At 49.2% G+C, this 23,783-nt stretch overlaps 1 pseudogene; it reads right to left on the bottom strand.

The window, feature by feature from the left end:
- Positions 1-1,323: 1,323 nt before the first annotated feature.
- Positions 1,324-21,730, bottom strand: LOC144170357 (uncharacterized; annotated as a pseudogene).
- Positions 21,731-23,783: the final 2,053 nt, after the last annotated feature.

The raw sequence follows: 23,783 nt of genomic DNA, 5'->3' as shown, positions 1-23,783 counted from the left end.
TACCACGCAGCTAGGTCAATGCATGGCTTCGCAATCTGCACGCATTGTATTGCCATGTATGCATATGACAAACTAAACCTTTGCTTTAATGGTGGCAAAGGAAGGTTTTTAGAGTTTAAAACTGTGGCAATTGTTTTTAGGTACGCGGTCAACAAGGCCTCAATCAGGGAGGTTGCCGTGCTGTTCAACATGGCAGACTCTACGCAGCTCACCGTCATTGACAGGGTGCTTGGGTTTCTGGTTGCCATTGCCCCAGAAGTCATTTACTTCGCACCTGACAAGGAGGCTCTGGCCAGGGATTTCAAGAAAGTGAGCAGTGGTTTCTCCTTTTTTTTTTTTTCGCGATTTGGAATTTAAAGTATGATGAAAAAAATATGAGTAATAAAAAATCAGCACCAGTTGCAGTAAAAAAGTATTTAACCAGTCATTAACACAATGAATACCCGACTATTGTAGCACACTTTCACCTATGTGCACCAGTGCACTCGCTGACTATGTGTTTTACCAAACAGTAATGGCCGTGTGAATGCCACGTATAAGCCTACACTTGCATACGTTCTCTCTTTGCAGCTTGCAGGATTTCCAAACGTCATTGGGTGCATTGACGGTACCTACATCCCCGTCCGCTGCCCGGTCAACAAAGTCAGGTCGACTTACATAAACAGGCACGACCAGGTGTCTATCACGATGCAGGGAATTTGCGACTCAAACAGGAGATTTCAGGACGTTTTCACGGGCCCCCCCAGCAAAGTTCATGACGCAAGAGTCTTGAAGCTGTCGCCTGTGCAAGAGGATTTGCCTACGCTTTGCGAAATCAACAGGTACCATATCCTCGGGGACGCTGCATACCCCGTCCGGGAACACTTGCTTACACCGTACAAAAACTACGGTAACATGACCGCAGAAAAAAACGCATACAACGACCGCCATACCTCGACAAGGGTCGTGATCGAGAATGCATTTGGCCTGCTTAAACAGAGGTTTCGGCAGCTCCGGTACGTGGAGCTCACAACAGTCGACAAGATTACACTATTCATAGTAGGCTGCTGTGTTCTTCACAATATTTGCCTGAACAGTGGGGACACAGATGTGGATGACCTGCTCACTGACGAAGAGAGAGAAGAAAGAAGGCAGGACCTGGCTCTGCACATAAGGGAGAACCGTGCTGAGCTGCAAGCAAACCGACAGCCACTGACAGAGCGTGAAAGCTCACTGCGACGCCTGGGGGAACTGAAAAGAAGTGGCCTGGCACAGCAGCTTCGTCACTGACGAGAGCAGGTGAAAACACCACCATGTAAAAACATGCGCAACGACATCTTCGCAAAGTTTATTGCTCCTTTAATAAAGCGAAAGAGTTTCTAGATGTCCTCGTCGTTCCTGGCAAGATCTCTCAGTGCCGCTATATGTTGCTGATGGGCTTGAAGGAGCTCTTGGTGTCTCTCCTCGCGCCTTTTTTCTCGCTCTTCCTTCTTCTGCTCGCGCTCTTCGTTAATTTTCCTCATTTCTTGGAAAAAGAATGCCATGTCCTGCATTCGGCCCGTGCTTGGTCGAGCTGCGCGATCTTTCTTCGCTCTTTTTGCCCGCGTGCCTTCTGTTTCCGGCAAACTGCTGCTCCCACTGGAGTCCCCTTCAGTCTCTGGAAATGACGGAAGAGGGCTCGGGTCAGCACTCCCCGAGCTGTCTGTTGTCTGAGCACTGGTGCTCGGTGAGTCGACAGCTGCGGCCTTGTAGGACACTGTACCGACACCTCGGAGGACTTCTGGTTCGATACTGTCGTCCAGAGCCCTAATCTTTGCAAATTCTTCCTCGTAGGACACCCTGCAGCGACTTCGACCTGATGTTCTGTTATTTGTTACCTCATTTTTTTTTTCTTCGTATGATCGTTTTCAAGCGCGAGTCGCATTGCTCGGCTGAGCGGCGTATCCCCAGAATCTGCAAGATTTCTTTGGCAACTTGCTGGTACATTGCCCGCTTTGTCCGAAATTTTTTTAACGGGCCAACTTCGTTGCAGTACTGGGAGTACAGGGTTAGCAGCAGCCTTGTCTCGCCTTCGTCCCAGGGTGCTGTTCATACAGGAGATAGAGAAAGCCAGGATTAGAGTAAGACAGAGAACAATAGACATATTTTCAAAATATTTTGCCTCTTACAAGGTGGACAGCAGACCAGAGCAGCTGTTTTAACTACTGTAATGAGACGACACGTCCTGATTCATGATGATTCAGAACGAAAAAAAAAATATCAAGCGAATTAGATAAGCAATAAATTAAAACAAAAAAATGTGAGATGTTCCATGCCACCCTACATGGTGATTAATCACATGCAGCTGACAGATTTTAGTAACGGTAATTGTATATACTATAGAGCACTGCACGGGCCGCATTATTTTGTCTGCGTTTGTTTTCTTTTCTGCCTTGAATCATGGTTTTTTTGCGGACCTTGAATGCGGCAGCTGATGGCAACAAATCTTGTCTGCCTTGCCTCGGCATTTTTGGGTGACAGCTTGCTTTCCGAAGTGGAGGAACCGCTTCAGTAGGGTTTGGTTTCACCCTCCACGGACCCGTAGCATCCCGACGACGCTGCGACCGCGCATGTACGCTGTGACTGACCCATTTATTTTGTTCGACGACGACTTCGAGCCAGCGCGCCACCACCGGGGGGGTTCCGGCAACCCTTCGAGACAAAGCGACGACGCGGGCCGCACGACCCTTCGTGGAACTTCTGTGAGGCGGACCCTGGCGACGGAATCTTTACGGTTCCCAGCCTCAGGGGATATGTGTTTGTGTTGTTTTGTGAATGACTGCTTCTCCCCGCGTCTCCTCTCTCGTGCCTATTCCACCAACCCCCATCGTGTACACAGCAGTGTATTCGACGTGTGCACTCAAAATAAAGAGCTGTACCCCCATTCTTCAGTCTCGCGCTTCTTATGGAGGCCCAGGCGCTTGGAATGCAGGGCCACGCATCGTGACCGAGGAGCCGCTTGCTACCACGGAGGTGGCAACAGTAGACAGTGCGAAGTCTATGTCGCCTTTGTTCTGTTTGTTTTATTTCAAAAAAGCAGAAATAAAAGACAGTCATGTTGTATTGTGTGTCTGGAGTGCCCTCGTCTGGCCTGCTCTCTCCCACTATGCGCGGGCCGGGCTCGGGCTTTCGGGCCGGCCCGGGCCCGTGCAGTGCACTAATATACTAGCCCCTACTGAACCAGGATAGTGCTAATTCTTCGGTGTACTTTTAATTCTGGCCTCTAGCCTTTGGCGCTGTGAATACAAATGTGACTAATTACTACCTATCTTCGAGTATTGCAGCCATGAAATGTGCGTTGCAATCGTTGAGTTACAATATGACACATAGCTCTTTGGAGAGAGTCCATATTTTTTGTGAAGATCAATTAAATAAACAGACGGCTTACCAGAGCATGTTGCGTTATCATCCGCAGTTTTGTCGCCGTCCGGAGCATAAGAGCTCGGTGGTGTGCCTGTAGGAGAGAATGCAAAAGTTACAGGAAGTTCAAACGACACAGCCATCGTGTAAGAAATGTAGCCGTCCTGAGCATTTTACATGGCGCATATTAGAGCAGCGAAGACGCCAAACACAATGAACGCGACGGCTCAAATAGATTACAAGCTGTAGACTGCTTTGTTAGACGTGAGCACATGTGGGGTTAAAGCACTGATCCTGTGAAACGTTGACCACCTTGACATTCGCCGTCACCGACTCCATTCGGTTAAGAGCGCAATACAGCAGCTCGCGGAAACAACGACCAACGCGTAAAGAGAGCCCCAGTCTCGGCGGTCGTGTCCTAGCAGCAAAGGATCGGTACATCCCGCTCTCTTCCCATGTCATTTCGCCCACTGCGCTTGCTCCAGTATAAAAGTGTGAACTGACGAAACCTGCGAGCTTTAACTGCTAACAGTTCATTTTACAGAGGCCGTATGTATTATTAACACGATTTCAGATAACTTGGCGGGATGCGGGTGCTCGCTTCAGCTACGCGGTATTTTGAGCGTTTTCCTTTATATTTTTTAGATCAGCCTGGCCCTACGGTCACCCATCCAGACAAAAAAAAAAAAAGCTGGGATTACGATTGAGAGCTCATGCTACAACTTACCTTCAATCATTGCGAATAACAGGCGCTCGGCTGATGTCGGGGAACTTTGGCTTGGAGCTGACGCGTCCGATACGGAGGCCGCCATTTGTTGAGACACCTTGGCTACACCTTGGCCGGCCTGGCTGTTTGCAGTTGCCGTTTTGGCCGCGCCGCGGCGCAACGGTCGCGTGCTACTCCAAGATCGCGTACGCGTTCGGTTGGGGAGCCGTGACTCTTGCACGGATTGGGGGAAGCGGCGCATCGGCGTACTCCGAGTCGGAGTATCAGAGCGACCACCCGAATACAGCAGTATACGAAACACCGAAACGGGGGAGGAAATAGTAGGTCTCTTTTTTTTGCCTGCTTAGGGCAGCTCTGAGCAGCTCCAAGCAGCCCACAACTGCTCCCGCAATAGGCGTTCTATGGGCAAATAAAATACGGAGCTGCTTGGAGCTGCTCGGAGCTGCTTTGAGCAGGCAAAAAAAAGAGACCAAGTCTCCCCTGTCGTCTGCAATCTGCTGTCGGCGCCGACACCGAAAACGAAACCGTTCATCGTTGCACTGTGGCTTTCTCCGATCGGGAGCATACGACGACTATGAGCAACACCTCCCCTGCGGTGGGCTGTTTGCTTGCTTTCTCTCTGTCTTTTTTTATTATTACCATGTGCCTGCCACGCTAACACACGGCTCGCCAGCCGTGTGTTTGAAGCACATTCTGTTGGCACCGCTGCATGCTTGCTGTGGGCGACTCGCCTGCGCCCTGTTCAACGTTACCACTGCATTTGTGGACGTTTTATACTGACGCCCAAGGGTAAAAGAGGTAAGCGATGATAGCAAACTGCCCCTTTTTTCGTCAACGAGCACGGACCGCAGCATATTGACGCATCAGTTACCAACAACAAAAGGCCCCCATTCGGTAACAGTAACGTCTTGGCTGAATGGTTGCCAGACCAGCGGTGCGCTCTACGCTAAAAGAGCGAAGGCGAGGCAATGAGTGCAGGGGGGTAAAGCGAGCTCCGAGACCGTACGAATCGTGGGCGCTGACATGATACAATTCCCATGGTTGCCAGATCAATTGTATTCAGTTTTGAAAAGGGTTGTTCGCTAATTATTTAACTAAAACAAAGAACTGAAGCAAAACAGTTGCAAATAATTGCCGCAGTAATTAAAACTAGCTCTACAAAAAACTTTTAGTGTAATAAAGCTCTAATTTTCGAACCAAAAGTAAGTTCGTAGCTCAGTTTTGGTTTCGATTTCTTTAAGTGTGCTAGGAAGTGGCGAGGCCCTTGCGCCTGACTGCGCAGTGTGTGTGTGTGCAGTCTCCAGCTCAGATCTGCGTGCGGGCAAAACGTGTACAACTGGTACAACTCGGATGCACACGCTGAGCAAGTGCCTCCCCGGGCGCTTGCGAGGCTGTCATTCGCTTCTTCACGTTAAGCACCCTGTCTATTGCCCCTGACCTGACGCCGGAACAGCGATTCCGATCTGACCTTGACTACCGCAAGTTCACTACAGGCTACGGAGTGGCAGCCAGCGATCGCTCTCGTTGGAAGAGAAATAAAAGGAACTTTTATCATTGTTCCGTTGCAGTTGTTTTATTCATGGAACTTATTACAGCTCTTCGTGCTTCGAACTTCCGGGCAAACGAAAAAAGAGGTAACGAAATGCGGTTTCTTTTTTAATCAATCACAACAAGTCAACAAGTCAATGTTGTCTCCTCGCGCGCTCTGTGCGGCAAATTACTACCCATTCAATACTGCCCATTGAGTCCCGCAAGCTTTCCCTTTGAAGTGGTGGAAAGCAGCTAGAACTTGACGAATACAGACGGAAAGGAAAACGGGACACGCCGCTGACGGTATTTCGCATACTCCCTTGGCATGCATTCTGCCACTCCATTGGCCTGCGATCGACCGCGCTCTTTCGTTCCTGTGCTTCAAAGGGCCGCTACTCACCGGCAATATCAGCGTTGGCCCATGCGATAACGTTTTTCTTTTTTTGTGTGTGTCAACAAAGGTTTTACATTGAGCTACAAAGCCACAGTTCTTCACTTCACTTCATTTGAAAAGCATCGAGCGACTCGCAAGATGTCACACAATGGCAAACAAAGCACCACAGCGCAAAAATGCACGGAGATCATGACGGAGATTCATTTTTTCTGTGCGCCGCAGTACGGATCAGCTGATTCCTTGACGTCCTCGCGCATGCGATCAGTCGCATTCGAGCTTGCGCGCAAGTGTTGCGTGAGCGTTGCCACATCTTGCTCATATAGTCTCAGTACATATAAGTCACACACTAAACCGAAAACACGTCGGTTACCTACCACAGGAGATAAACCACGCAATGCTGTCGCCGCCGCCTACACAAAATCCGCCTGGCCAGCGGTCCGCCATGTTACAATTAATCCCGGCATGCTTCGCTAGCCGGACGCGGAAACGCCGCAGTAGCCCGTTGCCAGATTACAACCCATCGCTTTCGCCGTTTTTAGTAAGCAAAAACTCAGCTGGCTACCTTTAAATCGTTGTATCATGTCTGCCACTATGTGTCGTACGGTTCCAATGCATTGGCTCAGCGGCGCGCTTTCCCTCTAGAGTCAGTATATTATCTCTATGAATGAGTGTCATTACCCAAACATACCTGCCGTACTGTTTCGTGGAACGTTTTTTCTTCTTTGAGCTATTTTACTGCTTCTTACAAAACCTCAAATTAATAAAAGTTTGCAATTGCACGGGTTACATTTGATGAAATAACAAAACCCACCTAAGGCTTACGCACTGCCGTGGGTTATCGAAACAAGCAACGATCTCACTGTTCCTACCTGCATTCTTGGCGATCAGGGTTATAAATACTTTGTCGCCGTTTCAATGTATAATTGTGGCTTGTGATTATGCGGACATGTGAAAAGTGTACTATATGTTGCGGTGTATACGTGTGGGTTGGGTGTATTGTGCGTTGGCAGTGCCTTTAACGAAGTGTATGTCGCTGTGTTGTGCTGTGTTTCTTCCTAATATATTGTACCCGCCCACATGCGGCCTCTGTGATGCTGGCTATAATAATATACGTTATCCATAAAGGAAACCAAGGAAACGCCTTGATGTAAGTGCCCACTGATGGTGATGCTTAGTAGCTGCCCCTCCCCACCCCTACTTTTTTTTTGCGTCATCTATCGGTCATTTTAAAACGTGTACGATTGCTTTACTTCGAGCACGCTAGAGGGCAAGCATTGTAACGGATGCGACAGCGACGGATGCGTTTTCGTATTGCCTGCATTGCCTTTGCGCTGAGATTTACGATTGCAGACGATCCGCGTTTTGATGCATCGGTTGTAGCAAGGTAAGACGACTAACAACAACTGGTTGTTCTCAAACGGCCGCATTATATGCTTGTGATCTCGTGTGCGGTGAACAGCGGGGTTACGAGCCTTTCGGAAATAAAGGCGGCATTTTTAAAGCAATCGGTATGACTTCTACTGTGTTTACGGCGGCGCGTTCGCTCTTAACGCGGAGGCGGGGCGCGCAGTGAGACGAATGCAAGAAGTCGCGCATATACGATTGGCGACATCGCTTGCTTACCGCAGTACTGGTGCTCGGTAGGTAATTTCTTGGTTATTTTAGCGTATTTTAAGCGCACACAACAACAGTAACCTACTTATTTGTACTTCCTCGATCATCAAACCGATCAGCTCGCTAGGCCTTTCTCGCACGACAAGCCTTGCTTGGGGGACGCTGCCAGGGGAGGAACGCTCCTCCATTAGCTCACGAAGGGGGGAAATCTTTCTCCACTCCTAGGGGTAGAAACGCGCTCTCCCTCTTAAAGGGAAAATCTTTCTACCTCTTAGGGAGCGATATATGATACATTCCTGTTTCACCCTTAAGGGAGAAACTACCACACCCTTTTTTCTTAGAGTGCACATTACCTTTGCCTTCGGACGTGCCTCCGATTTAGTGGTTGTCACGACGCTCAAGGTGCGCAACTTTCTCAGGACTGTCGAGTAATCAGAGCTTCTCTTGCTGGTGGAGGGTGCCGGGCGAGCCCGAAATCGCCGCTTCTCTTTGTCATCCTGGAGGATTTGATTAATGTGTGCGTAAGGAGTTATTCTTTGAATTACACCTTGAGGAACGTTTGAAGTGTTATGGCCAGTTGAGAAAGCACATATGGCCTGCATATTTTTTAGACACATCAGAGGGTATTATTACCCGTAGCAAATGAACCGATTTGATGACTCTGTGAACAAGGACGAAAAAATAAATGTATCATAATGAAGAAACGTGTAAGAATCTTCGCGTATAGTTTAAAAATCTGTAAACATGAAGGGTGAATGAAGGGCAATGTCTCCCGCTATACTCGCTTTAGCCAATAACCAAGGGGTTAGAAACACGTGGTTAATGGGATACTTGCGCGAACAGGGTTGCATATTGCGATATGTTAAAAAATGCGGCTAATCAACTACGGACAACTTTTGGGAAACACCCGGATGAAAAGTATGCGCAACACATAAGATAAAGGGTCATTGTTCAACCATCAACAAGCCTTGAGCGCCGAACTCGTTTTCTGAATGGTTTCCTAACGAAATGAACGCACGAGCCTAATGCGACACGACACTTGTGATCAACGTCGGTTTAAAAGCTCGATAAGGGCACTAAGACGAACAGCAAAGAACGCTGGACGAGCGAGTACAAGCGCGTTGTTGAACCAAAATGAACGCCAAGTCATCCAACTAACCACTTGTACATTGCATAAGGCATGTTCTAAACACTACCGCTAGGATAAGACTGTTTCGTTTTTTTCTGGTCCTCCTCTTTCCTTGGAAAAATAATTTAAATGAGCAGTTCGTCTGGTAGATTACCACGTGATCGCATTCCGGGCTATTGCAATCCATTGAGCACACATGCCCACCATTTCGCATGGTACCACGCCCGTTTAACGTCTGTACGAATGACTTTCCAGCCTGCGCAGCGAATGCTTGCGCAGTGAGTTATTCGAGATGATATCGGCTCCCGAATGCTGCACGTGTGCAAAATTTTATTCCGACTTCACTAGGCTACTGCAGTGATACATAGTTAATGCATCCCGTTCCCGTGTTCACGTCAAGGGAAATTAAACTAGATTATCAGGTGTAGCCGAAGCTACCCCCGGGGTATGAGTGGAAGGCCTCGGGTTAATTCTGACCACCGGAGCATCTTTCACGTTCTCCAAAATCTGAGCACTGAGGCGTTTTCGCTTTTCGCCTCCATCAGGAAGCAGCCACCACGGCCGGGACAGAATCCCCGCCCTTGGGAACAGCAGCTTAATGCTTTAGGCACTGAGCCAGTGCAGATGGGAATCGATCCCAGCACCCGGCGAGTACACGGACTGATTAGCAAGATTGAGGGAAGCTTACTCATTTTGAGCTAATGGTTCACTCCTTACATAATGCTTAGAAAACCAAATATTGAAGGTATATCTCAAACACGTCCGATATCCTGGCCTTGTTTAGAGTGTCATCGGTATTAAGTTAAGCAAGCACGCGATCATTTCCTTCGCCTGCTTCGTTTGGTATCACCGCAATACATTCCAACGTATGAGGCATGAATTTGTCAATCGGAACTAAGAAAACAGCTTTTCCAGAAAACCGTTTTAGGGCGCCATTTGCAGCTGTAAGGACTACTTGTGCTCCAGCATAATTTTTCATTTGTAATTTTACCAGCGTCCGTATATGTTTAACACCACTTATAATAAACCAGCTACGCTGACTGGGATATTGTGTAAAGGCAATTGAATCGTCGTCAAAATCCTTTGATCGGAGGGAAGCCCTCTTCGTAAGATGGCTATTTATTTATTTTTATTTACTTTTATTCATCTATCTATTTATTTATTTATTTATTTTATTTATTTATTTATTTATTTATTTATTGTTGATTGTGGGGTTTAACGCGCCGACGCTACGCAGGCGATGTTGCGGGCATAGTGGAGGGCTCCGGATTAATTTTCACCACCTGGAGATCGTTAACGAGCACTGATATCTCGACAACACAGGCGTTTTCGCTTTTCGCCTCCATCTGAAGAGCGGCCGCCACGGCCGGGATTTGAACCCGCGTCCTTGGGCTGAACTTTTTTGCACTGATTCCTACATTCGCTTTTTTAATGACTTTCGCGAAACCATACATCTCGTGCATACGCGAAATTCAGACGCGCAAATTCTATTATCGCTTTGGAGAGCTGTAGTCTCACAAACAAGATCTCCTAAGCCCTCAAGAGTGTTCAAGTTTGCTCGCAAGCGTTTTTTTTTTTTTTTTCGTTCGACTGACTCCAGAAAACTGATTAACACCAGTTGCATTAATAGCAAGTCACATTCCGGCCCCCATTCACCTCCTAATGTTTTTGCACTGATATCGAAATCGCGCCTGATAGAAATCCGCGCAAGGGGGACTGAGGATGAAACAGCGTGACGTTTCTAATAGGCCGCAGAGTTTGGGAAACATGGGATATGAAACACGGACAGGTCTGCAAGCACTCAAAAAGCAGCGAGAAAAGGGGGAGGCCAGCAAAGCCAGGCGTTCGCCTGCAGGCTCTATCGTGCCCGTCTGTTATCTCTCCGCCGTTTAGTCTCCGCCCGGTTTTTTGTATTGAGAAAGCTTTTTAAGGCGCTCATTATTACTTGAACGCAGACGCTTGAATGTTGCCTATTCTAATCTGACTGTGCTCCTAATTTCCGTCGTGCACAAACAGAAACACGGAACCGGATTACGAATCGTAGATTTTTTCCGGTCCAATCAAAGTGGAACTAAAATGACACGGGGTATTTCCAGCCTGAACACATCAAGCATTATCGGAAGTTTTTTTTTTTTTTTTTTTTCAGCTCGTTACCCAGGTTAAGAGTTGGTGTTTGTCTGCTCAGCCGTACACTGTGGAGATCCCTGGCACGTATGCTGTAGGCTGTTTTTACGCATAATCCGTCGCTTCATATAAACTCGAGGACGCATGCGAAGCCCTTCCAGACAGCGCCCACAACAGGGGCTGTATTCTCGTAACTGTCCCTTTTGAAAACGTCCCTTTTGAGTCCGTTTCATCGTGACGTACTTCCGGTTACGCAGTGGGCGTTGGCAGTAGGTTTGCCGCGCTTGCGCTACGTCACTTCCGGTTGTTTCCTTTTAGCCAATCAGGGCTCGCCAAAAGGGACACTTTTGAAAAGGACGCAAAAGGGACAAAACTCGAGAATACCGCCCCTGGACAAACCGCCTTGTGGCAACTTGCCGTGTCGCGCGCGCCCTCCTGCTTGAGCGCACCACCGTTGCCAGCCAAATGTCGGAAAGCAACTCGTTAGGTATATGCGCCAAATCTGTGCTCTCACTCTGTGTACGAAGTACGTGTGCGCTCCCACAGCACCACCCCATACAAATGTTAGCGGTGCGTGGCTCCTATCAATCCGAATCAAATGTTTGAGGGCCTGTTGCCGTGTACAGACACGCATATCGGTAGATATAGCGTCTTACCTTCTCCGCGGCCTTCTTCACCTTGTGGACATTTCTGTCACGCCTGTCGCTCAGCTCGCGCTGGCGTGCATAAAAGTCTTTTGAGAAAGATGACGACACAGACACCGCTTTCTGCTTTCTCTTTTCTTTTCGGAATTTGCTCTTGGGAGCAGTCTTGTTCGTCTTCTCCTCATCCATTTCTGAAAAAAAAAAAAAAAAAATTAGAAGCCGTTCCACTCAATGTGAAAGCTGTCGGAAATGCAGAGCAGTGATTCGCCATAGTGGCCTGTACCGCCGTTATCCGCTTACTGCTACCACCCCATGCAATTCAAATTTCCCGCCTTCGCAGTGCTCGCGCGTCCTCTGCCTGAAACTGCGCCAGCGGGAGTTCTGTTCTCTTTGTTCTTTTCTCCCCGCACGTGCCGGCGTTGCACCGTTGCACTGCCATCGTAATTGGGCCCATCTCCCCGCGAGGGGGACTCGAGTAAATGCGTCGCATAGGGGGTGGGTGTATTGCGTTAACGTTTAGTGTTTGGGGAGTTGGTGGTAGTGAATGCATTGTATCAGCAGCTTCTTGACGTCCCTCGCGGGGAGATGGACCCAATTTTTTCGCTTCACCCCTGGGGCAGGTACTACAAACGTATGAGGCCCGTAAAGGCAGTCCGTAAAGGCCGATCCACACGACGGACCGAGTCCGCGGTCCGACCGGTCACGTGATGCCGCGTCACGGCCCGCCGCGGTCCGATACAGCGCCGAGAGCATCCACACGGCGGACCGCCGTAGCAGACGACAGAGCGGTCCAACCAGCAACACTCTCCACCACAGTGCTTCCAACCAGACGAACTCGCGAACCCATACGAACGGCTTGCGCCCGCGCCGCACATGTTTTATGTGTATTTTGCGCTTGGTTTCGCGGTTCCGCGCGCATTTTGGAGCAGTCGAAATGGAAACAGAGCGCAAGCGTCGTTTGGCCGCTATGGCGTTAGCTTTGTACGTTGATGAAGAAGACTACCCTGCGCCGAAAAGGTCGTGCTGGGTTAAACAAATTTGCACTCTTCCCATAATTTCCACAATGACACGGGCGGCTCGTAGCATCACACAATTTGGCACACGTCCGCACGCACCATATTGTTTCTCAAACTGCCTCGCTGTCAGGCATGGAGGAAGAAACATCCCCCTCGCGAGGGGCACGATCAAATGCAGAGAATTTCTGCGGGGGGGCGCGCCTGCAAGTCGTATGGATTACGTATTGGTTGTTGTTGTTGTAATTGTTGTCTTCCAGCGTAGACATTGTCGATGAAGTCGATGGTGAAACGTGCCGTGAACCCCCTGCCGCGGCTATGACGCAACGTGGCGCGGCTATGACGCAACACAATCCAACACAATCCACTTTAATCCAATCCAATCCAAGCCAATCCAAGCCAATCCAATCGAATCCAATCCAATGCCCCTCGCGAGAGAGTGTTATAGCGCCGAAATCGCCACCACGCGAACGCGTGATGCTGACGTCACGATCACGCCACAGATGTTAGCGACCGCAGCGCGCGCGAACGACATATGTGGTTTAAGCGCGAACCGACCGCGGCGAGAGAGCGCGATGCGAGCGCCCCACCTGTTCTTGCGCGCGAACCTAACGCGGCGAGAGAGGGTGTTGCGCACGTCCCCACCTGTTGTGCGCCCGAACCGAACGCGGCGAGAGAGGGCGTTGCGAGCGGAGAGAAGGCGAGGAGGACGCGGGGGAGAGGGCGCACCTCTGGCCGACGGTTGAATGAGTCAAGGATATAAGGCACGTTCGTAACCTTCCGTTCTGTGTCGGCTTTGTGGCTCAGTTGGTAGAGTACCGTGCACCTTGCGTTCCGCCCGCAGAGTCGTACGATCGAAACCTGGCGCCGGCAAGTATTATTTTTTTATATAGTGTAGGGGGAGCGATGCGGACGCGGACTACGGACGCCAACGCGGGTGACATCGTGAGTTACTGAAATGCTCTGCATTTAAAAGTTACCTCAGCCTACGGCTTCTGGACTTCTTCACAGCTGCAACAGCGGCTGGCCGCCCGCGTCACACCACGCTACCACTCGTATGTCGGAGGCGACAGAGCTCGGCTCGGCTCGGCCCTCCCGGCCGGAACAACTGGTGTCAGCGCTGGGATGACACTGTCGTAACAACTGGTTGGCAGCGCGGTCAGATGGCAACTTCGTAACATCTGGAGCCAGCGGTGCGAGAACCAAGACCACGGCCGTCAAGGCGGCTCCGGGCATCGCAGAATTCAGGGCGGTCAAGGGTGAGTGCGGGACTTTTCCTAACTGAGTTTTACCAGGCCTCTGAGGACAGCTGGTAGGGCGTGTGTTTTTGTCGTGTGGGTTGTTCGCGCAAAAAAATTTTGGAGCAGTGGGAAAGCAGTACTGGAGCAGTGGGAAAGCAGTACATTTTGGAGCAGTGGAAAAGCAGCAAAGCAGTGGGAAATCAGTACAACGGTTATTTGCCCTCTAACCGTCTCAATGGTGGTGCCTGCTCGCTTTAGCAAGCGCATTACCGGTCTATTGCTCATTTGCTGTTCAGGCGCGGTCACTGTTATGGTTCGTGCAGTGAGGAGTAGGGGGCAGAACACTTGGGAGCACGCGGGAGCAGTGCCACTGCACCTGCCATTGGAATGCGGCACGGACCTGGAGAGCAGGTGGGAGAGGAAAAAACGAAGGCGGGAAAACACGGTCCCGACCCGACTGTCGTGGCTTTGTTCGACGAGATGGGAATGCACGGTAGCATTTATCAGGTTAAATGAGGGCGATGCGGCTACATGACTTGGAGTAGTAGCAATATCAGGCCCGTCTGCAAGATCGGCGAGTGAGGAACAGGCGGTATCACTACGAGGGCCTCTAAAATACGACAAAAACAAGTAACTGCCAGCCGTATTAGGAGGCTGTAGCTGTATTTTGCACATATGCGCCATCTCTCATGGTGGAAGGGAGGTTAAAATGCCGGCTACTTGTTCTTGGAGTCGCTGGTTCGCCGGCGCCGCTCGTTCTTTTTTTTTTCTTCTGCCTCTAACATTTTTGAGAACCCAGAACGAATATTTCAGTAAAAGAATTGCCCCCGGCCTACGCAGAATCGTTATGTGACGTGCAGCCAAAGAGGGGAGCTCTTTCACTGGGTCTGTATACTGAACGGCATGCACCGTTGATTCTGGGCATAGAGGCAACTGGGAAGAACGCAGCGGCGGTGCGCGCCGGGTCGTCGCTTCATGTAGCAATCCTCTCTGTTCTGTGATGTAGCTCAGTGCGACGAACATACGGCGTCCTGCCGCGGGAGATTTCCCACCGCGCGAACTTGGTCGTGAAAGTTCGCTCCACGTATTCCGGCCTTTAAGCACCCCAGCAATCTCTGCGGAAAAGCATGTGTCAGCAAAGCCGTGAAAAGCAGTGGCGCATGCTCGTTTGGCTCGCTGCCCATTCCGCAAATGTTGCAAATGCATGATGGATACCGCCGCACTTTCTGGGCCGCGCTCGCCGAGCCGCGACAATTCGTGGGAACAAAAAAAAAAACACAAAAAAGGGAGGATATGATGTTTAAGGTCATGTGACTTCCTTCGTACTGTGCTTAGTCCGCTTTTCAAGCGGCAGCAGATCGGACTGCTGCCGACTGCTCTCGGAGCAGCGAAGGTGATCTCGCTCTACCACTGGATGACAGTGCTCCTACTCCTGTTCGACCACTGAAACACGCCTGCCCAGGAGAGAGCACTTTCAGAGTGCTTTTGAGTGCTCCTGCTCTCCCAATGGAATCCGCCATTAGAGGTAACAGGGAGCGCGTGGCTGCTCTGTTGCCGCAGGAATCTTGCGGCGCATGCGCGGTCAGTGCAAGAGGCGGAGATATCAGCGTCGTCTGCTACGGTTCCGTCCACTTCGCCGCGCGCGGCTGCACAAAAGCACTGCAGCGATGGCACTCTGTTAAAGTACTCAAACTGAGTTATCGAAGAAAGCATGGAAATGCACCTCCTAAATTTAAATGTTTTGTACTTTACCTTGCACTATATCTGAATCATGGATTTACGTATACGTTTTGTTATAGCACCGTGGCTAGATTGAGTTTACACTTTTTCCGTGTGCGGCGAAGTGGCAGGAACCATGGCAGACGACGTGCAGCTATCTCCGCCTATGACACTGATTGCGCATGCGGCGCAAGATTCCCGCGGCGCCCGTCGTGGTGCTCCGCCACGCGCTCCGTGTTCGCTCTAACAGCGGCCGCGCCTGTAGGCCAGTATCGGGAATTCGTCGCCATCATTGCCATTCCTTCCTCTTTTGCCACCCTGTACTGGCTAGACTTGATTCAGAACGCCTGCAATCACTGGCGGGAGTCACGTGAGCCGCCGAGAAAGCGTGAGATGGGTGCGTCGAGAGAGGCAGGTGGCCAGCCGCGCTTCAACTGGACCTCTCCGTAGCAATGTCCGCAGCGGTGTGAAGGCAACGCTACTTCAGCCACGCAAGTCTGTGTTTACCCGTGGCCTCAGGCACTTTCGCTCTCTGTTGCTCTGTCGCGTTTCTGTCCCCAGATCAATGGCGAATAATACCCTCTTCTACGATACGCGCTTATGGATGCAATGCTGACAGCCTACTGCAAGTCGCGTTCGCCGCTATGTCTACCGTATTCTCAGCATACTGAATCTAAGCCATACCATTAGGTCGTCGTCAAAGGTGCAGTGACCCGACTTACTCGGATATCCTAAAATTTGTCTTAGAATATAACTGAATCAGTGGCAGTTACTTCACTTACACTTTAGCTAAGTTCCTTTCATAAAGCTTCGCACGAAATCATGTCGATTCTTTACGTGATTTCAGGAGCCCACGTGTCTTTTCTTCTCATACTACCCCACCATTCCCCATTTTTAAATGACTGAAATAGATATCACCATGTAAAATACGCATTTCCTGGAAACTACCTACATATATATCCAATTTTTTTTTTTGGTGGGGGGGACCTCCTTTTCACGAGCCGCTGTTGCCTGTCTTAGCGCAAGAGGAGAAGAACAATGGTCGTATGGGAATGCCAAAAGACTGGAAGTCATCGCTTACCCCAATGCGGCAGCTTTTAGCTCAATTGCTTGTACAGCTTTTTGCGGGGAAGCGGTCAGAGTAGTCACCGGCTTCGCCTGCGCAGAGCGGCCTATTAAAAGCCACAACAGCAGCCATTCGCCACACACACACGTTATGAGCTCGGCAATGGGATTCTATAAGACATTTTAAGGGGAAAGGACGAGCACTATGGGAGACTATAGGGGCGTATTTTTTACTCGGCCACTATTTTGTCCTAACTTGTCCTAACCATAGCGGATTTCAAAGTCATTTGGTCACCTGGTTATCACGGCTGGCTACGATTTACTCCTGGAATACAAGTTCCGCGGTTATACGCGGAGAAAATGGGCGACGCTTGCGCTTCATGCGTTGCTAAGGTCGCACATCTGCGACACACCGCATACCTACATTAAGGTGCAAAGCTCCCAGTCAAATAAGTGTTACTTAGCTTACGTGTGCCGGCGACAAAATCGTCGACTTTCCGAACACGCTGGTTGTGGTTCCTGGATGGGTGCACGCTCTACACGCTCCGCGCGCATGAAGTCCTCTTTCTTTTGACTTGGCTTTTTCCTATGTGTTTCTTTTATTGAGTCCTTCGCCTGAAAAAGGCATGATAGTGGTGATATTTATTAATCAAGTGAAGCACTTATAATAATAATAACAATAAGAATAAATAATAATAATAATAATAAAAGTAATAATAATAATAAAGTTTTGCAGTGATGATGATGAATATATGTCGCCTGTTTGTAAGTGACGCAACAAAACCAACTTGCCGGTTTTAGGTACGAATTCTAAGCTGTGTTCATCCATGACATCCTTCCCGTGGTTGCGCTAACAGTATCGCAGATAACTCTTTGAAATTTTGAGGCATATGCAGCAGACTTTCCTAAAAGATATCCTAAATGTCTTGCTGGAATGTAAAAATCATGACAGGTTGTCAATGGGGCCCTGTAAAGCAAACGAGCTTACTAAGAACGTCCTTTCAACCTCATATCTCATCCTCAACCCTTATCTGACCACTAGTCACTTACGGCAGAAGTACAAACATCCGACCGCACGCGGCAGGTCGCATCCTGAGACCTCAACCTTACCGGATAGTGTAAGTTTCCGGTATATTTGAGGTTGAGGTACCTTATAAGGTTGCCCACATCAGGATTCAGCCTGACTTTCCGAACCCAGCCGTCCCTTTGTAAGTTAGTCATTTGGCCCCCTAAGGTTGTTCATTGAACAAAAGAATTTCATTTTAAATATACGCGGATACTGCAAGTCCCCGTGTGGTTTTAGGGGCTGGTGAGTTCATGCGAGGCAGCCATGGCCGGACATTATTAACCCCCTCCCTTAAGCCTGCGGCCTCGAGCCATCCAAATAAAAACATTTGTCTGTCTGTCTGTTCATGGACACAATTTCCCAATAATTATTATACTATAGTCTATTGCAGGGGTTCTCAAGCATGTTGGTCCCAGGGAACACTGCTAAGCTCCGTTAAGTGGCAAGGAACCCCCCCCCCCTTCCGCCATTTTTCATTCCGTTCATGCTATATTAACGTGCAATAAATTCAAAAGCAAGCAAGGGTATCGTTTTTTCCCCCGACGACTTTACGCGAATGCGTACGCTAGCGGCACCAATCTCCAAACAGGAGAAATGCGCAGTGGGGTACTATAGGACCGAGATTTAAGTGCAATAGTTTAACCACGTGGCCCGTTTCCGGAGTCTGGCTGGCTACAAGCTGCTGGCGAGATTTATTGCGCAGCTCGCGCGTTTCTGTTATGAACCGAGATGTGCTTACTGACACTCGGGCGCGAGTAATGGAGGTTCCTTAGATCGATCGCGCCTCAAATTCACCATATAAGACTTTCGACTACGGAACCAGGGAAAATTTATCAGTGGCTCGCGGAACCCTGAGGAGGGGCCTGCGGATCCCCTAGGTTCCGCGGAACCCGCTTTGAGAAACCATGGTCTATTGCACCGAAGCACTTCAGTAAGTGTGTTGCATTGTCTATAGATTTCTTTTAGCGTAGGCGTAATTTCTACTGTACAGTCAGCAGTCAATCATGGTTGCAATGGAAGTTCTTATATATACTTTACTGAATAGGGTTGGGTTGACGGAAGAGAATTTTAAGATCGGTAAGCCGTACAAATCATGAACGATATTCGAAGTCCCATTTAGAGGTGGTACACGGATAATGGCGCGACATTTTCACTAACCAGTGGAGTATCTGCTGGATCGAAAATTCCAAAAACCTATAATCAAGCTCAATGTCACCACCATCTAGCGGGTCAGAAAAATGAAACTCCTCGGAGTGATTTTCTACAGCCACCTCAGCGTTGCGCGCACAAACCATTTAAGATTTATAGTTGCAAAAAATGGCCGTCTCTCTTGGAAAATTTGCACGCATGCACACAATGGTCAGTCGATCTCATCTTCTTCATTACATCATCGTGTGGGGCTTCCTGTAGTCTGCTACGCCACACCTGCATGGCGGCACATAAAACATGGACAGGAAGCCTACGTTTACTCGTTACTGAGGTCCTCATTATTCGTCGTCATGGGTTCTCATTCAACGACACGAACCGCCGTACTCGCAGTCTTTGCCAACGCTCTTCCGCTTTAAATTCATGTATACATTACACACAGCACGCGTATTTTTGTGTTTTCACGACCAGCAACCCATTACATTTTAATACAGCATCATTCTGCCCTTCCGCGACCTGTCCATGAATTCGATACCCATCCTGCGCTACGGCTTGGTGCCCAAAGCAAATCACAGACTACACATTCGCGCCGCTCTCACGTGTGAAAACGTAGTATGTGCAGCGGGAAAGTATACACACGGCGTCAAAAGTTTCCAAGACGCGATTTCCAAAATGAAGGACAATTTCTCTACTGCCTGGTAAATAAGCTCCTCCTGTACGTATGGGGGTGATGCTCTGAAATGGGATGCTTCGCTTAGGAAGACAAATAAAGTGCTGAGCCGCCATACAGCAGAAAATTTGGTTTTGATTTTTAAAATTTTTTGATACAGAGGCGGCTGTCAAGCAGCAACTCGCACAGTTTTTATGGCCAACAAACCTTACTACTCCGTCGACGTCTACTCAGACAGTCTTTTTCCTCTGTTATCTCTTGTTAGTCCACCTGCCGTTCACCGCCTTTATAACTTTAAAGCTTTCTGCATCTGTCCATATACCACGTCCGAGCTCGCTCAGGTGTGCGGGGACGAGGTCGTTGATTTCGCTTCCCGCAGTGCTGCGAAAAGAGGAGAGGAGCTGCATGAAATGTCGAATAAACATGGTGCGCTCTTGGGTGATGAAGGTTGCAAACTTAATATGGCAGAAGACGTGGAGCGTAAGCGACTACGACACGGACCCCAAGTGCCCTTGCCCTTCCTTTCTATGTTACACCTTACAAGAAGTTTATTAACTTAATAACCGGACGCGGATTTTCCGTATTATTTTTACCGTATAAAAATCTTAGAATTCTCAGTGCACCTACGGCGTGCCTGTCCCTTCACTTTGGCGCTATTTAACGGGATGCGGGTTCGATTCCCGACAGCGGCGGCCGCTTCCCTGATGGAGGCGAAAAGGAAAAAACGGCCTTGTGTTCGAGATTTCGGCGCACGTTAAAAATCCCCAGGTGGTCAAAATTATTCGGGATCCCTCCAATACGGCCCGCCAAATCGCCTGTGAAGCGCCGGAGCGTTAAACCCCAGAATCAATCAATCAATCAATCAATCAATCAATCAATCAATCAATCAATCAATCAATCAATCAATCAATCAATCAATCAATCAATCAATCAATCAATCAATCAATCAATCAATCAATCAATCCATAAATGAATCAATCAATCAACCAACCAATCAATCAATCAATCAATCAATCAATCAATAATTCAATCAATCAATCAATCAATCAATCAATCAATCAATCATTGAATTAATCAATCAACAGGATTCCCGAAAAAGGCCACCTACCTCTAGCGACTTCATTGGCTATTGAGATACTGTTAGACCCACCACACCTTCGTCACTTTTTTGGCGATTCGACAGCCGTCAAGATTGTTATGTAGCTCGCGGACTTTATTTCCTGATCTGTGCCCGAGGTGTGTCGCATATGCATAGTCTGTGGTGGGTCCGCTCCGCGCAAACCACTGCTTAATAAGAATCATAAGGACTCAATGTGTCGGCGTTCTGCAGGACATTTTGGCCGTGATTTTTTCTTTGTTTCTTCAGCCCACTTGCCGGCCTGTGCGTCGAACTGGATAACACCTACTTACGTGAATGGCGTTAGAGCTCTAATTAGTGATTTCTTAAACAGTACTACCAGCCCGTGCGGCTTTAAAAAACACAAAAGTAATTCCTGATACTGCGGATGGCATTAGTGGTATGTTCACAGCTCACTTTCGGGATATGCCGTGTAAGGCGTTTGCTATCTTGCGGCACATTCCACCACCCGGACAGGCCGATGTGTTACATCCTACAGCGCCTGGGCTTGCGCCACAGCAGCAACCAAGGCAGCTCCAGTCTGACCACGAAGCCTCCCTGCCTAAGAGCACGCTCGAGAGGCTGTACGTGCACCCACTGCCCAAGCATATGCACTCGGAACACAACAAAGAAAGACGGCTCGCTCGGGCCAGGGCCCTCACATCTACGTACGCCGCAGACACTGGCGCTTCCTACGTGGACGTGGCGGCCTATCCGGGAAGAGCCAATACTTACGTTGCCGTGGCGATGGCGGCCACGGACGGTACAGTAAAGTCAGCAAGCAGCTTTAAGGCGCAGAATGTGAAGCAAGCTGAAGAGATGGCTATAGCCTTGGCCATCGTGGACCCGCAAACAACCACGGTACTAAGTGACTCCAAGTCGGCAATGCTGGCATACGCAACCAACCAAGTGAACCAAACACTGTGAAAGTGCTGTGCAGTGCGCGTACCAACGGGCTACCGGTGGCACTCCGATGGTTCCCCGCCCACGTGGGTCCCTTGGGCCTCCGCAGCGGACTGACGAACCGGAACGAGGAGGCCGACTCCGCCGTGCGCGAGCTCACCAGACGCGCGGCGTTCACGAGTCTGGCCTCCTCACCGGACCCGTCCGGCGACGTAGAGATGCCCGACCCCCTCACCACATACGGGGACATCTTGGAGTGGCACCGGCAGACCCGAAGACGACGGCCGCCACCTCACCCAAATCTAAATCGGGAAGAAGCAGTTCTCTACAGACAATTACAGACCGAATCGCTCCTTACCCCAGTGCTTGGAAAACATCTGTGCCCCGGTGTATACGAAAGTGAAATGTGCCGTGTATGTGATTGTGCGCGTGCGATACTCAGCCATATACTCTGGAACTGCAGGACACAGCCTGCCGAGGCAGCGCAAGGAACTCTGCCCTCTCATATCACAGAAGCCATGAACGCTAAAGACTACAGAGCACAAATCCAGGCCGTCCAGCAGGCGAAGGCTGCCCTGGCACGCCAGCGGCCCGAAAACGCAACCCCACCTGGGAAGCGTGAGTAGGCCCGGGCACCAGGCAGGCCTCCGCGACGTAGCGGCCACGTCCTAGCTGCCGGTGATTCCAATAAAGTTGTTCCTCCTCCTCCTCCTCCTTATACGATACCTTTATACGATAACTTTGACGATTTACCTCCCTCAACCGTTATCCAGGATTCCTGGGATCCTAGCGGTAGCTTCGGCCATCCGGACCGCTGTGAGTTGTGGCTCTGGAGTGGAGCTTACCAGAATAGTCTCCCGATGTTCTATTGTTTTAATATTGTGTTTTCTGAGTGTATTTATACGTCCTTTGCTAGCATTGGCGGCTGCACCATGTGAAGCCGGTCTGAGAGAAACGGGACACGTAAGTGTCTCTTCAACCGTCACCACGTGACTGCCTCTTTTCTGGTAAGGGTGTTGCGGGCCACTGGATGTTTGCATTCGGCTTACTTGTAGAGATTTATAATATCCCTGTATGTGACCATATCGATATTTTCCCCCGCTATGAGAGGAGCAGTCTCGGCGGTCCAGAATTTAAGCCACGAATTTGTGTGTAGACGCATACCTTAGATCACCCCTCGCCCCTAATGCCAACTCTGTGCGTGTAATTTAGGTTCCATTTGTTTCACATTACCACGAACGACAGATCAAACTAACAAGTTCGCGCGGGGACGTCGGAAAAAAGGAAGCACGATCGTACGTAGGGTGGCTGTAGCAAAGTGTCCCATACACCCCTCATTTGATGCAAACGATATAACCGTTTATTGTACACCGGCTTCGAATAATTTTTTAGGCGGCGTTTTAAGTCACATTTTCCAGGCTACAATGAGAAGGCGTGATGCAAATTTAAGTAATGGGATTTCAGTGTGCCTTTGATATAACGGCGCTAATTAAGCTGAAAGAAGGAATGAATGAATTAACTAAAAAAAGCATGGTTGTGCGGCCTGCGTAAGGGGAGTGGGAAGGAATAGAGAGAGGGAGAGTTACAATATATTTCGGCCTCGCGAGCGACGCACAGAGATAGCAATGTAGGTTTGACGTCCTTAAGTTGGTCGTCCACAAAATTATTTTAATAACATTCGGGTGGTTTCTATTTTTTCGCGCCTTTTCGGGGCAAAGCGAAATTTCGCGGGTGGCCGAAGTGCGGATACTGAAGGCGCTAGGTGAATACACAGATAAAATTAACGTGCACATGCAGTGACGCGAAAATTACCCATTGGCAATTTTCTTGAGCTCCTTCAGACAACACAAGTATGACAACTACAAAATCTTTCTTAAGTATCTTGATTACTGGGGTAATGGATGCCATTGAGGTCTTCGAGAAGCTTTGAAAATTCGATTTCTGTTCCCTTATGCATAAATATATTGCTCAGAGTGGCGGTTCGAGACTCACGAGGCATGGACAGGATCCTAGGATAAATACATCTAATCTTGTTTACAATGTTAGCCTAAACTTCGTTGCGCGAATCAACCCTGATACTAACAATAGCTTTACCGTTTAAAAAGAAGAAAGTAAGACAAAACTATCGCCGTTTTTTTGTTTTGCGGGCTCTGAGCTTTTACTGAACGGAATTTCCCGCGACATGGCGATGTCAGCCTTTAGCCTCGCGACCCTCTCATTCACGCGTCACCAGCCAGTCTTGTCGTGTGGCTCGTATTCGTCAGGCTGGGAGGAGCCGCTCTCGTTGAAGGCACGGCTTGGCG

This window comes from Haemaphysalis longicornis, unplaced genomic scaffold (assembly GCF_048455015.1).
Source record: "Haemaphysalis longicornis isolate Haplotype H1 unplaced genomic scaffold, Haemaphysalis longicornis Haplotype H1 scaffold_1, whole genome shotgun sequence".
Taxonomy (NCBI): domain Eukaryota; kingdom Metazoa; phylum Arthropoda; class Arachnida; order Ixodida; family Ixodidae; genus Haemaphysalis; species Haemaphysalis longicornis.
Note: the sequence above shows the minus strand (reverse complement) of the source record. Positions and strands in the feature narration are given on the sequence as shown.